The following is an 18,478-nucleotide window of genomic DNA, read 5'->3' as shown; positions in this document are numbered from 1 at the left end:
ACTACTTCTGGTCTTCCAGGGAACGATCAAAGCGTAGATTGTATGAGACACTACTCCCATGGAGGAAAGTGCGCATGGTGACTGTTGCATTTAATCCCGATGCAATTTCGGTGTTTCATCAACACTCTGATAGTCCACAGATTACAGAATGCCGCCAGATGTCCATCAGAAACTACTACTGGTCTTCCAGGGAACGATCAAAGCGTAAACTCTTTGAGACATTACTCCCATGGAGGAAGGTAAGCATCGTGACTATTGTATACAATCCCGATGCAAATTCTGTGTTTCATCAACGCTTTGAAGGTCGACAGATTACAGAATGCCTAAAGATGTGCATCGGAAACTACTACTGGTCTTCCAGGGAACGATCAAAGCGTAGACTGTTTGAGACATTACTCCCGTTTTAAGAAGGAGCGCATGGTGAGTGTTGTATTGAATCCCGTCGCAATTTTAGTGTTTCATCAACACTCTGATAGTCCACAGATTACAGAATGCCGCCAGATGTCCATCGGAAACTACTACTGGTCTTCCAGGGAACGATCAAAGCGTAGTCTCTTTGAGACATTACTTGCATGGAAAAAGGTGCGCATGGTGACTCTTGTATTCAATCCCGATGCAATTTCTGTGTTTCATCAACAGTCTGATAGTCCACGGATTAACGAGTGCCTCCAGATGTGCATCGGAAACTACTACTGGTCTTTCAGGGAACGATTAAAGCGTAGACAGTTTGAGACATTACTCCCATGGAGGAAAGTGCGCATGGTGACTGTTGTATTCAATCCCGATGCATTTTCTGTGTTTTATCAACACTCTGATAGTCCACAGATTACAGAATGCCTCCAGATGTGCATCAGAAACTACTACTGGTCTTCCAGGCAACGATCAAAGCGTAGACTGTGTGAGACATTACTCTCATGGAGGAAAGTGCGCATGGTTACTGTTGTATTCAATCCCGATACAATTTCTGTGTATCGTCAACAGTCTGATAGTCCACAGATTGCAGAATGCCTCCAGATGTGCATCGGAAACTACTACTGGTCTTCCAGGGAACGATCAAAGCTTAGACTGTTTGAGACATTACTCCCGTGTAGGAAAGTGCGCATGGTGACTGTTGTATTCAATCCCGACGCAATTTGTGTTTTTCATCAACACTCTGACAGTCCACAGATTACAGAATGCCACCAGATGTGCATCGGAAACTACTACTGGTTTTCCAGGGAATGATTAAAGAGTAGACTGTTTGAGACATACCTGCCGTGGAGGGAAGTGCGGATGGTGACTGTTGTATTCAATCCCGATGCAATTTCTGTGTTTCATCAACACTCAGTTAGTCCACATATTTCAGAATGCCTCCAGATGAGCATCGGAAACTTCTTCTGGTCTCCAGGGAACGATCAAAGCGTAGACTGTATGAGACACTACTCCCATGGAGGAAAGTGCGCATGGTGGCTGTTGTATTGAATCACGATGCAATTTCTGTGTTTCATCAACACTCTGATAGTCCACAGATTACAGAATGCCTTCAGATGTGCATCGGAAACTACTATTGGTTTTCCAGGGAACGATCAAATCGTAAACTCTTTGTGACATTACTCCCATGGAGGAAAGTGCGCATGGTTACTGTTGTATACAATCTCGAAGCTATTTCTGTGTTTCATCAACACTCTGATTGTCAACAGATTACAGAATGCCACCAGATGTGCATCGGAAACTACTACTGGTCTTCCAGGGAACGATCAAAGCGTAGTCTGTTTGAGACATTACTCCCGTGGAAGAAGGTGCGCATGGTGACTGTTGTATTCAATCCCGATGCAATTTCTGTGTTTCATCAACACTCAGTTAGTCCACAGATTTCAGAATGCCTCCAGATGCGCATCGGAAACTTCTTCTGATCTCCAGGGAACGATCAAAGCGTAGACTGTATGAGACACTACTCCCATGGAGGAAAGTGCGCATGGTGACTGTTGTAGTCAATCCCGATGCAATTTCTGTGTTTCATCAACACTCTGATAGTCCACAGATCACAGAATGCCTCCAGATGTGCATCGGAAACTACTACTGGTCTTCCAGGGAACGATCAAAGCGTAGACAGTTTGAGACATTACTCCCGTGGAGGAAAGTGGGCATGGTGACTGTTGTATTCAATCCCGATGCAATTTCTGTGTTTCATCAACACTCTGACAGTCCACAGATTACAGAATGCCACCAGATGTGCATTGGAAACTACTACTGGTCTTTCAGGGAACGATCAAAGCGTAGACTGTTTGAGACATTACTCCCATGGAGGGAAGTGCGGATGGTGACTGTTGTATTTAATCCCGATGCAATTTCTGTGTTTCATCAACACTCAGTTAGTACACAGATTTCAGAATGCCTCCAGATGTGCATCGGAAACTACTTCTGATCTCCAGGGAACGATCAAAGCGTAGACTGTATGAGACACTACTCCCATGGAGGAAAGTGCGCATGGTGACTGTTGTATTCAATCCCGATGCAATTTCTGTGTTTCATCAACACTCTGATAGTCCACAGGTCACAGAATGCCTCCAGATGTGCATCGGAAACTACTACTGGTCTTCCAGAGAAAGATCAAAGCGTAAATTCTTTGAGACATTACTCCCATGGAGGAAGGTAAGCAACGTGACTGTTGTATACAATCCCGATGCAAATAGTGTGTTTCATCAACGCTTTGAAGGTCAACAGATTACAGAATGCCTCCAGATGTGCATCGGAAACTACTACTGGTCTTCGAGGGATTGATCTATGCGTAGACTGTATGAGACACTACTCCCATGGAGGAAAGTTCGCATGGTGACTGTTGTATTGAATCACGATGCAATTTCTGTGTTTCATCAACACTCTGATAGTCCACAGATTACAGAATGCCTCCAGATGTGCATCGGAAACTACTATTGGTTTTCCAGGGAACGATCAAACCGTAAACTCTTTGTGACATTACTCCCATTGAGGAAGGTGCGCATGGTGAGTGTTGTATTCAATCTCGAAGCAATTTCTGTGTTTCATCAACACTCTGATAGTCAACAGATTACAGAATGCCAACAGATGTGCATCGGAAACTACTACAGGTCTTCCAGGGAACGATTAAAGCGTAGTCTGTTTGAGACATTACTTGCATGGAAAAAGGTGCGCATGGTGACTGTTGTATTCAATCCCGATGCATTTTCTGTGTTTTATCAACACTCTGATAGTCCACAGATTACAGAATGCCTCCAGATGTGCATCGGAAACTACTACTGGTCTTCCAGGGAACGATCAAAGCGTAGACTGTTTGAGACATTACTCCTGTGTAGGAAAGTGCGCATGGTGACTGTTGTATACAATTCCGATGCAATTCCTGTGTTTCATCAACACTCAGTTAGTCCACAGATTTCAGAATGCCTCCAGATATGCATGGGAAACTACTTCTGGTCTTCCAGGGAACGATCAAAGCGTAGATTGTATGAGACACTACTCCCATGGAGGAAAGTGCGCATGTAGACTGTTGCATTTAATCCCGATGCAATTTCTGTGTTTCATCAACACTCTGATAGTCCACAGATTACAGAATGCCGCCAGATGTCCATCGGAAACTACTACTGGTCTTCCAGGGAACGATCAAAGCGTAAACTCTTTGAGACATTACTCCCATGGAGGAAGGTAAGCATCGTGACTATTGTATACAATCCCGATGCAAATTCTGTGTTTCATCAACGCTTTGAAGGTCAACAGATTACAGAATGCCTAAAGATGTGCAACGGAAACTACTACTGGTCTTCCAGGGAAAGATCAAAGCGTAGACTGTTTGAGACATTACTCCCGTGGAAGAAGGAGCGCATGGTGACTGTTGTATTGAATCCCGTCGCAATTTCTGTGTTTCATCAACACTCTGATAGTCCACAGATTACAGAATGCCGCCAGATGTCCATCGGAAACTACTACTGGTCTTCCAGGGAACGATCAAAGCGTAAACTCTTTGAGACATTACTCCCATGGAGGAAGGTAAGCATCGTGACTATTGTATACAATCCCGATGCAAATTCTGTGTTTCATCAACGCTTTGAAGGTCAACAGATTACAGAATGCCTAAAGATGTGCATCTGAAACTACTACTGGTCTTCCAGGGAACGATCAAAGCGTAGACTGTTTGAGACATTACTCTCATGGAGGAAAGTGCGCATGGTGACTGTTGTATTCAATCCCGATGCAATTTCTGTGTTTCATCAACACTCAGTTAGTCCACAGATTTCAGAATGCCTCCAGATGTGCATCGGAAACTACTTCTGATCTCCAGGGAACGATCAAAGCGTAGACTGTATGAGACACTACTCCCATGGAGGAAAGTGCGCATGGTGACTGTTGTAGTCAATCCCGATGCAATTTCTGTGTTTCATCAACACTCTGATAGTCCACAGATCACAGAATGCCTCCAGATGTGCATCGGAAACTACTACTGGTCTTCCAGAGAACGATCAAAGCGTAAATTCTTTGAGACATTACTCCCATGGAGGAAGGTAAGCAACGTGACTGTTGTATACAATCCCGATGCAAATACTGTGTTTCATCAACGCTTTGAAGGTCAACAGATTACAGAATGCCTCCAGATGTGCATCGGAAACTACTACTGGTCTTCGAGGGATTGATCTATGCGTAGACTGTATGAGACGCTACTCCCATGGAGGAAAGTTCGCATGGTGACTGTTGTATTGAATCACGATGCAATTTCTGTGTTTCATCAACACTCTGATAGTCCACAGATTACAGAATGCCTCCAGATGTGCATCGGAAACTACTATTGGTTTTCCAGGGAACGATCAAACCGTAAACTCTTTGTGACATTACTCCCATTGAGGAAGGTGCGCATGGTGACTGTTGTATTCAATCTCGAAGCAATTTCTGTGTTTCATCAACACTCTGATAGTCAACAGACTACAGAATGCCAACAGATGTGCATCGGAAACTACTACAGGTCTTCCAGGGTACGATTAAAGCGTAGTCTGTTTGAGACATTACTTGCATGGAAAAAGGTGCGCATGGTCACTGTTGTATTCAATCCCGATGCATTTTCTGTGTTTTATCAACACTCTGATAGTCCACAGATTACAGAATGCCTCCAGATGTGCATCGGAAACTACTACTGGTCTTCCAGGGAACGATCAAAGCGTAGACTGTTTGAGACATTACTCCTGTGTAGGAAAGTGCGCATGGTGACTGTTGTATACAATTCCGATGCAATTCCTGTGTTTCATCAACACTCAGTTAGTCCACTGATTTCAGAATGCCTCCAGATATGCATGGGAAACTACTTCTGGTCTTCCAGGGAACGATCAAAGCGTAGATTGTATGAGACACTACTCCCATGGAGGAAAGTGCGCATGTAGACTGTTGCATTTAATCCCGATGCAATTTCTGTGTTTCATCAACACTCTGATAGTCCACAGATTACAGAATGCCGCCAGATGTCCATCGGAAACTACTACTGGTCTTCCAGGGAACGATCAAAGCGTAAACTCTTTGAGACATTACTCCCATGGAGGAAGGTATGCATCGTGACTATTGTATACAATCCCGATGCAAATTCTGTGTTTCATCAACGCTTTGAAGGTCAACAGATTACAGAATGCCTAAAGATGTGCATCGGAAACTACTACTGGTCTTCCAGGGAAAGATCAAAGCGTAGACTGTTTGAGACATTACTCCCGTGGAAGAAGGAGCGCATGGTGACTGTTGTATTGAATCCCGTCGCAATTTCTGTGTTTCATCAACACTCTGATAGTCCACAGATTACAGAATGCAGCCAGATGTCCATCGGAAACTACTACTGGTCTTCCAGGGAACGATCAAAGCGTAAACTCTTTGAGACATTACTCCCATGGAGGAAGGTAAGCATCGTGACTATTGTATACAATCCCGATGCAAATTCTGTGTTTCATCAACGCTTTGAAGGTCAACAGATTACAGAATGCCTAAAGATGTGCATCTGAAACTACTACTGGTCTTCCAGGGAACGATCAAAGCGTAGACTGTTTGAGACATTACTCTCATGGAGGAAAGTGCGCATGGTGACTGTTGTATTCAATCCCGATGCAATTTCTGTGTTTCATCAACACTCAGTTAGTCCACAGATTTCAGAATGCCTCCAGATGTGCATCGGAAACTACTTCTGATCTCCAGGGAACGATCAAAGCGTAGACTGTATGAGACACTACTCCCATGGAGGAAAGTGCGCATGGTGACTGTTGTAGTCAATCCCGATGCAATTTCTGTGTTTCATCAACACTCTGATAGTCCACAGATCACAGAATGCCTCCAGATGTGCATCGGAAACTACTACTGGTCTTCCAGAGAACGATCAAAGCGTAAATTCTTTGAGACATTACTCCCATGGAGGAAGGTAAGCAACGTGACTGTTGTATACAATCCCGATGCAAATACTGTGTTTCATCAACGCTTTGAAGGTCAACAGATTACAGAATGCCTCCAGATGTGCATCGGAAACTACTACTGGTCTTCGAGGGATTGATCTATGCGTAGACTGTAGGAGACGCTACTCCCATGGAGGAAAGTTCGCATGGTGACTGTTGTATTGAATCACGATGCAATTTCTGTGTTTCATCAACACTCTGATAGTCCACAGATTACAGAATGCCTCCAGATGTGCATCGGAAACTACTATTGGTTTTCCAGGGAACGATCAAACCGTAAACTCTTTGTGACATTACTCCCATTGAGGAAGGTGCGCATGGTGACTGTTGTATTCAATCTCGAAGCAATTTCTGTGTTTCATCAACACTCTGATAGTCAACAGATTACAGAATGCCAACAGATGTGCATCGGAAACTACTACAGGTCTTCCATGGAACGATTAAAGCGTAGTCTGTTTGAGACATTACTTGCATGGAAAAAGGTGCGCATGGTGACTGTTGTATTCAATCCCGATGCATTTTCTGTGTTTTATCAACACTCTGATAGTCCACAGATTACAGAATGCCTCCAGATGTGCATCGGAAACTACTACTGGTCTTCCAGGGAACGATCAAAGCGTAGACTGTTTGAGACATTACTCCTGTGTAGGAAAGTGCGCATGGTGACTGTTGTATACAATTCCGATGCAATTCCTGTGTTTCATCAACACTCAGTTAGTCCACAGATTTCAGAATGCCTCCAGATATGCATGGGAAACTACTTCTGGTCTTCCAGGGAACGATCAAAGCGTAGATTGTATGAGACACTACTCCCATGGAGGAAAGTGCGCATGTAGACTGTTGCATTTAATCCCGATGCAATTTCTGTGTTTCATCAACACTCTGATAGTCCACAGATTACAGAATGCCGCCAGATGTCCATCGGAAACTACTACTGGTCTTCCAGGGAACGATCAAAGCGTAAACTCTTTCAGACATTACTCCCATGGAGGAAGGTATGCATCGTGACTATTGTATACAATCCCGATGCAAATTCTGTGTTTCATCAACGCTTTGAAGGTCAACAGATTACAGAATGCCTAAAGATGTGCATCGGAAACTACTACTGGTCTTCCAGGGAAAGATCAAAGCGTAGACTGTTTGAGACATTACTCCCGTGGAAGAAGGAGCGCATGGTGACTGTTGTATTGAATCCCGTCGCAATTTCTGTGTTTCATCAACACTCTGATAGTCCACAGATTACAGAATGCAGCCAGATGTCCATCGGAAACTACTACTGGTCTTCCAGGGAACGATCAAAGCGTAAACTCTTTGAGACATTACTCCCATGGAGGAAGGTAAGCATCGTGACTATTGTATACAATCCCGATGCAAATTCTGTGTTTCATCAACGCTTTGAAGGTCAACAGATTACAGAATGCCTAAAGATGTGCATCTGAAACTACTACTGGTCTTCCAGGGAACGATCAAAGCGTAGACTGTTTGAGACATTACTCTCATGGAGGAAAGTGCGCATGGTGACTGTTGTATTCAATCCCGATGCAATTTCTGTGTTTCATCAACACTCAGTTAGTCCACAGATTTCAGAATGCCTCCAGATGTGCATCGGAAACTACTTCTGATCTCCAGGGAACGATCAAAGCGTAGACTGTATGAGACACTACTCCCATGGAGGAAAGTGCGCATGGTGACTGTTGTAGTCAATCCCGATGCAATTTCTGTGTTTCATCAACACTCTGATAGTCCACAGATCACAGAATGCCTCCAGATGTGCATCGGAAACTACTACTGGTCTTCCAGAGAACGATCAAAGCGTAAATTCTTTGAGACATTACTCCCATGGAGGAAGGTAAGCAACGTGACTGTTGTATACAATCCCGATGCAAATACTGTGTTTCATCAACGCTTTGAAGGTCAACAGATTACAGAATGCCTCCAGATGTGCATCGGAAACTACTACTGGTCTTCGAGGGATTGATCTATGCGTAGACTGTAGGAGACGCTACTCCCATGGAGGAAAGTTCGCATGGTGACTGTTGTATTGAATCACGATGCAATTTCTGTGTTTCATCAACACTCTGATAGTCCACAGATTACAGAATGCCTCCAGATGTGCATCGGAAACAACTATTGGTTTTCCAGGGAACGATCAAACCGTAAACTCTTTGTGACATTACTCCCATTGAGGAAGGTGCGCATGGTGACTGTTGTATTCAATCTCGAAGCAATTTCTGTGTTTCATCAACACTCTGATAGTCAACAGACTACAGAATGCCAACAGATGTGCATCGGAAACTACTACAGGTCTTCCAGGGTACGATTAAAGCGTAGTCTGTTTGAGACATTACTTGCATGGAAAAAGGTGCGCATGGTCACTGTTGTATTCAATCCCGATGCATTTTCTGTGTTTTATCAACACTCTGATAGTCCACAGATTACAGAATGCCTCCAGATGTGCATCGGAAACTACTACTGGTCTTCCAGGGAACGATCAAAGCGTAGACTGTTTGAGACATTACTCCTGTGTAGGAAAGTGCGCATGGTGACTGTTGTATACAATTCCGATGCAATTCCTGTGTTTCATCAACACTCAGTTAGTCCACTGATTTCAGAATGCCTCCAGATATGCATGGGAAACTACTTCTGGTCTTCCAGGGAACGATCAAAGCGTAGATTGTATGAGACACTACTCCCATGGAGGAAAGTGCGCATGTAGACTGTTGCATTTAATCCCGATGCAATTTCTGTGTTTCATCAACACTCTGATAGTCCACAGATTACAGAATGCCGCCAGATGTCCATCGGAAACTACTACTGGTCTTCCAGGGAACGATCAAAGCGTAAACTCTTTGAGACATTACTCCCATGGAGGAAGGTATGCATCGTGACTATTGTATACAATCCCGATGCAAATTCTGTGTTTCATCAACGCTTTGAAGGTCAACAGATTACAGAATGCCTAAAGATGTGCATCGGAAACTACTACTGGTCTTCCAGGGAAAGATCAAAGCGTAGACTGTTTGAGACATTACTCCCGTGGAAGAAGGAGCGCATGGTGACTGTTGTATTGAATCCCGTCGCAATTTCTGTGTTTCATCAACACTCTGATAGTCCACAGATTACAGAATGCAGCCAGATGTCCATCGGAAACTACTACTGGTCTTCCAGGGAACGATCAAAGCGTAAACTCTTTGAGACATTACTCCCATGGAGGAAGGTAAGCATCGTGACTATTGTATACAATCCCGATGCAAATTCTGTGTTTCATCAACGCTTTGAAGGTCAACAGATTACAGAATGCCTAAAGATGTGCATCTGAAACTACTACTGGTCTTCCAGGGAACGATCAAAGCGTAGACTGTTTGAGACATTACTCTCATGGAGGAAAGTGCGCATGGTGACTGTTGTATTCAATCCCGATGCAATTTCTGTGTTTCATCAACACTCAGTTAGTCCACAGATTTCAGAATGCCTCCAGATGTGCATCGGAAACTACTTCTGATCTCCAGGGAACGATCAAAGCGTAGACTGTATGAGACACTACTCCCATGGAGGAAAGTGCGCATGGTGACTGTTGTAGTCAATCCCGATGCAATTTCTGTGTTTCATCAACACTCTGATAGTCCACAGATCACAGAATGCCTCCAGATGTGCATCGGAAACTACTACTGGTCTTCCAGAGAACGATCAAAGCGTAAATTCTTTGAGACATTACTCCCATGGAGGAAGGTAAGCAACGTGACTGTTGTATACAATCCCGATGCAAATACTGTGTTTCATCAACGCTTTGAAGGTCAACAGATTACAGAATGCCTCCAGATGTGCATCGGAAACTACTACTGGTCTTCGAGGGATTGATCTATGCGTAGACTGTAGGAGACGCTACTCCCATGGAGGAAAGTTCGCATGGTGACTGTTGTATTGAATCACGATGCAATTTCTGTGTTTCATCAACACTCTGATAGTCCACAGATTACAGAATGCCTCCAGATGTGCATCGGAAACTACTATTGGTTTTCCAGGGAACGATCAAACCGTAAAGTCTTTGTGACATTACTCCCATTGAGGAAGGTGCGCATGGTGACTGTTGTATTCAATCTCGAAGCAATTTCTGTGTTTCATCAACACTCTGATAGTCAACAGATTACAGAATGCCAACAGATGTGCATCGGAAACTACTACAGGTCTTCCATGGAACGATTAAAGCGTAGTCTGTTTGAGACATTACTTGCATGGAAAAAGGTGCGCATGGTGACTGTTGTATTCAATCCCGATGCATTTTCTGTGTTTTATCAACACTCTGATAGTCCACAGATTACAGAATGCCTCCAGATGTGCATCGGAAACTACTACTGGTCTTCCAGGGAACGATCAAAGCGTAGACTCTTTGAGACATTACTCCTGTGTAGGAAAGTGCGCATGGTGACCGTTGTATTCAATTCCGATGCAATTCCTGTGCTTCATCAACACTCAGTTAGTCCACAGATTTCAGAATGCCTCCAGATATGCATGGGAAACTACTTCTGGTCTTCCAGGGAACGATCAAAGCGTAGATTGTATGAGACACTACTCCCATGGAGGAAAGTGCGCATGGTGACTGTTGCATTTAATCCCGATGCAATTTCTGTGTTTCATCAACACTCTGATAGTCCACAGATTACAGAATGCCGCCAGATGTCCATCGGAAACTACTACTGGTCTTCCAGGGAACGATCAAAGCGTAAACTCTTTGAGACATTACTCCCATGGAGGAAGGTAAGCATCGTGACTACTGTATACAATCCCGATGCAAATTCTGTGTTTCATCAACGCTTTGAAGGTCAACAGATTACAGAATGCCTAAAGATGTGCATCGGAAACTACTACTGGTCTTCCAGGGAACGATCAAAGCGTAGACTGTTTGAGACAATACTCCCGTGGAAGAAGGAGCGCATGGTGAGTGTTGTATTGAATCCCGTCGCATTTTCTGCGTTTCATCAACACTCTGATAGTCCACAGATTACAGAATGCCGCCAGATGTCCATCGGAAACTACTACTGGTCTTCCAGGGAACGATCAAAGCGTAAACTCTTTGAGACATTACTCCCATGGAGGAAGGTAAGCATCGTGACTATTTTATACAATCCCGATGCAAATTCTGTGTTTCATCAACGCTTTGAAGGTCAACAGATTACAGAATGCCTAAAGATGTGCATCGGAAACTACTACTGGTCTTCCAGGGAACGATCAAAGCGTAGACTGTTTGAGACATTACTCTCATGGAGGAAAGTGCGCATGGTGACTGTTGTATTCAATCCCGATGCAATTTCTGTGTTTCATCAACACTCAGTTAGTCCACAGATTTCAGAATGCCTCCAGATGTGCATCGGAAACTACTTCTGATCTCCAGGGAACGATCAAAGCGTAGACTGTATGAGACACTACTCCCATGGAGGAAAGTGCGCATGGTGACTGTTGTAGTCAATCCCGATGCAATTTCTGTGTTTCATCAACACTCTGATAGTCCACAGATCACAGAATGCCTCCAGATGTGCATCGGAAACTACTACTGGTCTTCCAGGGAACGATCAAAGCGTAGACAGTTTGAGACATTACTCCCGTGGAGGAAAGTGGGCATGGTGACTGTTGTATTCAATCCCGATGCAATTTCTGTGTTTGATCAACACTCTGACAGTCCACAGATTACAGAATGCCACCAGAGGTGCATTGGAAACTACTACTGGTCTTTCAGGGAACGATCAAAGCGTAGACTGTTTGAGACATTACTCCCATGGAGGGAAGTGCGGATGGTGACTGTTGTATTTAATCCCGATGCAATTTCTGTGTTTCATCAACACTCAGTTAGTCCACAGATTTCAGAATGCCTCCAGATGTGCATCGGAAACTACTTCTGATCTCCAGGGAACGATCAAAGCGTAGACTGTATGAGACACTACTCCCATGGAGGAAAGTGCGCATGGTGACTGTTGTATTCAATCCCGATGCAATTTCTGTGTTTCATCAACACTCTGATAGTCCACAGATCACAGAATGCCTCCAGATGTGCATCGGAAACTACTACTGGTCTTCCAGAGAACGATCAAAGCGTAAATTCTTTGAGACATTACTCCCACGGAGGAAGGTAAGCAACGTGACTGTTGTATACAATCCCGATGCAAATACTGTGTTTCATCAACGCTTTGAAGGTCAACAGATTACAGAATGCCTCCAGATGTGCATCGGAAACTACTATTGGTTTTCCAGGGAACGATCAAACCGTAAACTCTTTGTGACATTACTCCCATTGAGGAAGGTGCGCATGGTGATTGTTGTATTCAATCTCGAAGCAATTTCTGTGTTTCATCAACACTCTGATAGTCAACAGATTACAGAATGCCAACAGATGTGCATCGGAAACTATTACAGGTCCTCCAGGGAACGATTAAAGCGTAGTCTGTTTGAGACATTACTTGCATGGAAAAAGGTGCGAATGGTGACCGTTGTATTCAATCCCGATGCAATTTCTGTGGTTCATCAACAGTCTGATAGTCCACGGATTACCGAGTGCCTCCAGATGTGCATCGGAAACTACTACTGGTCATCCAGGGAACGATCAAAGCGTAAACTGTTTGAGACATTACTCCCGTGGAGGAAAGTGCGCATGGTGACTGTTGTATTCAATCCCGATGCATTTTCTGTGTTTTATCAACACTCTGATAGTCCACAGATTACAGAATGCCTCCAGATGTGCATCGGAAACTACTACTGGTCTTCCAGGGAACGATCAAAGCGTAGACTGTTTGAGACATTACTCCTGTGTAGGAAAGTGCGCATGGTGACTGTTGTATTCAATTCCGATGCAATTCCTGTGTTTCATCAACACTCAGTTAGTCCACAGATTTCAGAATGCCTCCAGATATGCATGGGAAACTACTTCTGGTCTTCCAGGGAACGATCAAAGCGTAGATTGTATGAGACACTACTCCCATGGAGGAAAGTGCGCATCGTGACTGTTGCATTTAATCCCGATGCAATTTCTGTGTTTCATCAACACTCTGATAGTCCACAGATTACAGAATGCCGCCAGATGTCCATCGGAAACTACTACTGGTCTTCCAGGGAACGATCAAAGCGTAGACTGTTTGAGACATTACTCCCAAGGAGGAAAGTGCGCATGGTGACTGTTGTATTCAATCCCGATATATTTTCTGTGTTTTATCAACACTCTGAAAGTCCGCAGATTACAGAATGCCTAAAGATGTGCATCGGAAGCTACTACTGGTCTTCCAGGGAACAATCAAAGCGTAGACTGTTTGAGACATTACTCCTGTGGAGGAAAGTGCGCATGGTGACTGTTGTATTCAATCCCGATGCAGTTTTTGTGTTTCATCAACACTCTGACAGTCCACAGATTACAGAATGCCACCAGATGTGCATCGGAAACTACTACTGGTCTTCCTGGGAACGATCAAAGCGTAGACTGTTTGAGACATTACTCCCATGGAGGAAAGTGTGCATGGTGTTTGTTGTATACAATCCCGATGCAATTTCTGTGTTTCATCAACACTCTGATAGTCCACAGATTACAGAATGCCAGCAGATGCCCATCGGAAACTACTACTGATCTTCCAGTGAACGATCAAAGCGTAGACTGTTTGAGACATTACTCCCGTGGAAGAAGGTGCGCATCGTGACTGTTGTATTCAATCCCGACGTAATTTCTGTGTTTCATCAACACTCTGATAGTTCACAGATTACAGAATGCCTCCAGATGTGCATCGGAAACTACTACTGGTCTTCCAGGCAACGATCAAAGCGTAGACTGTTTGAGACATTACTCTCATGGAAGAAAGTGCGCATAGTGACTGTGGTATTCAATCCCGATGCAATTACTGTGTTTCATCAACAGTCTGATAGTCCACAGATTGCAGAATGTCTCCAGATGTGCATCGGAAACTACTACTGGTCTTCTAGGGAACGATCAAGGCGTAGACTGTTTGAGACATTACTCACAAGGAGGAAAGTGTGCATGGCGACTGTTGTATTCAATCCCGATGCCTTTTCTGTGTTTCATCAACACTCTGATGGACCACAGATTACAGAAAGCATCCAGATGTGCATCGGAAACTACTACTGGTCTTCCAGGGAACGATCAAAGTGTAGACTGTTTGAGACACTACTCCCGTGGAAGAAAGTGCGCATGGTGACTGTTGTATTCAATACCGATGCAATTTCTGAGTTTTATCAACACTCTAACAGTCCACAGATTACAGAATGCCTCCAGATGTGCATCGGAAACTACTACTGGTCTTCCAGGGAACGATCAAAGCTTAGACTGTTTGAGACATTACTCCCGTGTAGGAAAGTGCGCATGGTGACTGTTGTATTCAATCCCGACGCAATTTGTGTGTTTCATCAACACTCTGACAGTCCACAGATTACAGAATGCCACCAGATGTGCATCGGAAACTACTACTGGTCTTCCAGGGAACGATTAAAGCGTAGACTGTTTGAGACATACCTGCCGTGGAGGGAAGTGCGGATGGTGACTGTTGTATTCAATCCCGATGCAATTTCTGTGTTTCATCAACACTCAGTTAGTCCACAGATTTCAGAATGCCTCCAGATGTGCATCGGAAACTTCTTCTGGTCTCCAGGGAACGATCAAAGCGTAGACAGTATGAGACACTACTCCCATGGAGGAAAGTGCGCATGGGGGCTGTTGTATTGAATCACGATGCAATTTCTGTGTTTCATCAACACTCTGATAGTCCACAGATTACAGAATGCCTTCAGATGTGCATCGGAAACTACTATTGGTTTTCCAGGGAACGATCAAAGCGTAAAGTCTTTGAGACATTACTCCCATGGAGGAAGGTAAGCATCGTGACTATTGTATACAATCCCGATGCAAATTCTGTGTTTCATCAACGCTTTGAAGGTCAACAGATTACAGAATGCCTCCAGATGTGCATCGGAAACTACTACTGGTCTTGCAGGGAACGATCAAAGCGTAGACTGTTAAAGACATTACCCCCATGGAGGAAAGTGCGCATGGTGACTGTTGTATTCAATCCCGATGCAATTTCTGTGTTTCATCAACACTCTGATAGTCCACAGATTACAGAATGCCACCAGATGTCCATCGGAAACTACTACTGGTCTTCCAGATAACGATCAAAGCGTAGACTGTTTGAGACATTACTCCCGTGGCAAAAGGAGCGCATGGTGACTGTTGTATTCAATCCCGTCGCAATTTCTGTGTTTCATCAACACTCTGATAGTCCACAGATTACAGAATGCCTCCAGATGTCCATCGGAAACTGCTACTGGTCTTCCAGGGAACGATCAAAGCGTAAACTCTTTGAGACATTACTCCCATGGAGGAAGGTAAGCATCGTGACTATTGTATACAATCCCGATGCAAATTCTGTGTTTCATCAACGCTTTGAAGGTCAACAGATTACAGAATGCCTAAAGATGTGCATCGGAAACTACTACTGGTCTTCCAGGGAACGATCAAAGCGTAGACTGTTTGAGACATTACTCCCGTGAAAGAAGGAGCGCATGGTGACTGTTGTATTGAATCCCGTCGCAATTTCTGTGTTTCATCAACACTCTGATGGTCCACAGATTACAGAATGCCTCCAGATGTCCATCGGAAACTGCTACTGGTCTTCCAGGGAACGATCAAAGCGTAAACTCTTTGAGACATTACTCCCATGGAGGAAGGTAAGCATCGTGACTATTGTATACAATCCCGATGCAAATTCTGTGTTTCATCAACGCTTTGAAGGTCAACAGATTACAGAATGCCTCCAGATGTGCATCGGAAACTACTACTGGTCTTGCAGGGAACGATCAAAGCGTAGACTGTTTGAGACATTACTCCCGTGGAAAAAGGAGCGCATGGTGACTGTTGTATTCAATCCCGTCGCAATTTCTGTGTTTCATCAACACTCTTATAGTCCACAGATTACAGAATTCCTCCAGATGTGCATCGGAAACTACTACTGGTCTTCCAGGGAACGATCAAAGCGTAGACTGTTTGAGACATTACTCCCAAGGAGGAAAGTGCGCATGGTGACTGTTGTATTCAATCCCGATATATTTTCTGTGTTTTATCAACACTCTGAAAGTCCACAGATTACAGAATGCCTAAAGATGTGCATCGGAAGCTACTACTGGTCTTCCAGGGAACAATCAAAAATGTAGACTGTTTGAGACATTACTCCTGTGGAGGAAAGTGCGCATGGTGACTGTTGTATTCAATCCCGATGCAGTTTTTGTGTTTCATCAACACTCTGACAGTCCACAGATTACAGAATGCCACCAGATGTGCATCGGAAACTACTACTGGTCTTCCTGGGAACGATCAAAGCGTAGACTGTTTGAGACATTACTCCCATGGAGGAAAGTGTGCATGGTGTTTGTTGTATACAATCCCGATGCAATTTCTGTGTTTCATCAACACTCTGATAGTCCACAGATTACAGAATGCCACCAGATGCCCATCGGAAACTACTACTGATCTTCCAGTGAACGATCAAAAACGTAGACTGTTTGAGACATTACTCCCGTGGAAGAAGGTGCGCATCGTGACTGTTGTATTCAATCCCGACGTAATTTCTGTGTTTCATCAACACTCTGATAGTTCACAGATTACAGAATGCCTCCAGATGTGCATCGGAAACTACTACTGGTCTTCCAGGCAACGATCAAAGCGTAGACTGTTTGAGACATTACTCTCATGGAGGAAAGTGCGCATAGTGACTGTGGTATTCAATCCCGATGCAATTTCTGTGTTTCATCAACAGTCTGATAGTCCACAGATTGCAGAATGTCTCCAGATGTGCATCGGAAACTACTACTGGTCTTCTAGGGAACGATCAAGGCGTAGACTGTTTGAGACATTACTCACATGGAGGAAAGTGTGCATGGCGACTGTTGTATTCAATCCCGATGCAATTTCTGTGTTTCATCAACACTCTGATGGTCCACAGATTACAGAAAGCATCCAGATGTGCATCGGAAACTACTACTGGTCTTCCAGGGAACGATCAAAGTGTAGACTGTTTGAGACACTACTCCCGTGGAAGAAAGTGCGCATGGTGACTGTTGTATTCAATACCGATGCAATTTCTGAGTTTTATCAACACTCTAACAGTCCACAGATTACAGAATGCCTCCAGATGTGCATCGGAAACTACTACTGGTCTTCCAGGGAACGATCAAAGCTTAGACTGTTTGAGACATTACTCCCGTGTAGGAAAGTGCGCATGGTGACTGTTGTATTCAATCCCGACGCAATTTGTGTGTTTCATCAACACTCTGACAGTCCACAGATTACAGAATGCCACCAGATGTGCATCGGAAACTACTACTGGTCTTCCAGGGAACGATTAAAGCGTAGACTGTTTGAGACATACCTGCCGTGGAGGGAAGTGCGGATGGTGACTGTTGTATTCAATCCCGATGCAATTTCTGTGTTTCATCAACACTCAGTTAGTCCACAGATTTCAGAATGCCTCCAGATGTGCATCGGAAACTTCTTCTGGTCTCCAGGGAACGATCAAAGCGTAGACAGTATGAGACACTACTCCCATGGAGGAAAGTGCGCATGGGGGCTGTTGTATTGAATCACGATGCAATTTCTGTGTTTCATCAACACTCTGATAGTCCACAGATTACAGAATGCCTTCAGATGTGCATCGGAAACTACTATTGGTTTTCCAGGGAACGATCAAAGCGTAAACTCTTTGTGACATTACTCCCATGGAGGAAGGTGCGCATGGTTACTGTTGTATACAATCTCGGAGCTATTTCTGTGTTTCATCAACACTCTGATAGTCAACAGATTACAGAATGCCAACAGATGTGCATCGGAAACTACTACTGGTCTTCCAGGGAACGATAAAAGCGTAGTCTGTTTGAGACATTACTTGCATGGAAAAAGGTGCGAATGGTGACCCTTGCATTCAATCCCGATGCAATTTCTGTGTTTCATCAACAGTCTGATAGTCCACGGATTACCGAGTGCCTCCAGATGTGCATCGGAAACTACTACTGGTCTTCCA

This window comes from Schistocerca gregaria, unplaced genomic scaffold, assembly GCF_023897955.1.
Source record: "Schistocerca gregaria isolate iqSchGreg1 unplaced genomic scaffold, iqSchGreg1.2 ptg000169l, whole genome shotgun sequence".
Taxonomy (NCBI): Eukaryota; Metazoa; Arthropoda; class Insecta; order Orthoptera; family Acrididae; genus Schistocerca; species Schistocerca gregaria.
Note: the sequence above shows the minus strand (reverse complement) of the source record.